Here is a 2,252-nt window from a genome sequence, read left to right as displayed (position 1 = left end):
AAACCAAATTTCATGCCTGAAAACTGAAGGAAACGGATTATCGATGCCTGGATTTTCCATTGTCAACTTTATTTAATAATAACTTTGGAACTGTCCTGTCCCCCCAACTGTACAACATTGGTTCTGCAAAGAGCAGGGACACATACTCAAGCTGTATTTACAAAATTTTTCAAGGCAGACTTTTTGTACAGTTTTATAGGAAAAGTTGTAGAAAATTTTCAGCGGTGATGTGCACTAGGTCCCAATAACTGCCCAGGACAGCACCATGAAAATATGTAGTATTTACCCGGAGTTCAACTGCATCATTAAAATCTGTCACCAGCATGTGTAAAGATAATGTAGGCGATGTTAGGGGTCTGAGACCACCTGGGTTAGTCTTTTGTACCTAAACTCTATATGTTTTTTTAAGAATGAAGGGGACAGTAAAAAAAATGTTTTTGGTAAATATCCAGACTCATTCTCCCATTTAACTAGGCAGCAAAGTGGTTGATGAGCATCTTACTAATGTAAAAGTTTTTAAAGAGGACTGAATGATGGACAGGACCCTCTTTGGTGCCATCTTGCTTGTATGGAGTTAGAGGCCTGGTTATGAGGTAAGCTGAGGGAAATGTACAAAAGAAATTAAACAGTTGACTTCCAGAAAGAGGAAATAGAGGTCAATGGGGAAGTCTGAATGAGGTGGCCACTGGTTATACAATTAAATGAAGAGCTTTGTTTTTGTCAATTTGATGTATAGATTTAAAAGCTCTGTTTTGATATTTAGAAGTATGCAACAAATAAGTTATACCCTAAAGCTGACCTTCTAATCTATTTTCCTATTTAGTGTCAGCCTTTGTCTCCTTTCAATATTGGTTTCCTTTAACCTCCTGGGCGTTACACTGATGTCTAGATTTCTGTACCAAAAGCGTTACACTGTTTTTCATGAAATTTTTTTTTTACATTTTAGACCTGTAAGTTACAGAAATATGTCCGAACAAGGGTCTAGTAGATATCACAGAAAAATATTAAGGTACAGATCCATTTATTCTGACTGCTGCAGTCAATTGCGGGTTCCCTAATCTAATCCAAGACATCGCTTTAGTAACCAGACCTATATATTCTGAATCCTGTTCCATTAAGATCCAAAGGCCTTCTTCGCATCACTATACAAAAAAAAATAATAATTGGGGGAGACTTGGACCTGGCTAAATATATCCAGCCAAGGAACCTAGTGGTGTTGTCGCGTGCCTTTTTTCAATGGCACAAAATAAATGTGACCTGATCATATTATGTGAGTTTATATGGCAGAAATGTCAGGAAATAGGATACATGAATCTTACTGAATAGTTTCAAATCTTAGTTTAATAATGATATTGGTGTATAGCTGGAACATAGTATTTAGACCTTGCTGTCCTTAGAGTGCACAGAAAATTGACGCCCCCTTCCCATTCAGTTAATTTAGTGGTGAAAGTAAGAAGCCAGGTTGTCTATTTTTTATAGTAGGCCATCCGGGCAAGGTGCCTTACCAGGGAAGGTTGGTTTTATCACATCTAACGCTTCAAACATGACGGATTCCCTTTTTTGGGTTTGGGAATTTGTGAGCAAGATACTTATGAATAGTTGCCATTCTAAAGAGCAGTGAGACTTAAACACCCTGTAAGTTTTAGTTCATGTTGTTGTATAGAACAGAACAAAAGTGTCCTCCCCATAAATAAATATCTTTAGTATAGTTAATCTGTTAGAGACAACTGTGACACAATTGCCAGTCTATTTTAATGCGTTTTGCTGATTCTGCTTCCTCAGGCTTTATAAGACTGTCCTCAAAATCAAACGGCAGAGAGATCTCCTAGTGTTGGGATTTTATTAAGTACAACTTGCGAATCAAACAAAACATTTCAAAAGCGACTAAACAGATCAAACACAAAACCATAAATGGTGACAAAAGAAAATGATATGTTGGTATTTTATACATAAGTCTAGTGCCATGCTTGATGAGTAGGTCCCATATAATCACTTCATGGGAATCCCAGACCAGAAGCAGGTCACTATTTGATGGTGGAATCTAGCTGAAAAAAAATTGAACAGTTACTACCCCAAAGGAAAAAGTTCCTTCCTTGAAATTTGCTTTTTGTGCCAGAACTTTTTTTTTTTAAGACTGGCATTATATTGCTGCTATAAAACAGAATGGAGTATACTTGCACCTTTTTGATTGTGTTCCCTAAATGGTAAATCATAGGGTATTGCCAATTTCTATGATTGGGAATTTTAATTAA

The sequence above is a fragment of the Pyxicephalus adspersus genome, chromosome 1, assembly GCF_032062135.1.
Source record: "Pyxicephalus adspersus chromosome 1, UCB_Pads_2.0, whole genome shotgun sequence".
Taxonomy (NCBI): domain Eukaryota; kingdom Metazoa; phylum Chordata; class Amphibia; order Anura; family Pyxicephalidae; genus Pyxicephalus; species Pyxicephalus adspersus.
Note: the sequence above shows the minus strand (reverse complement) of the source record.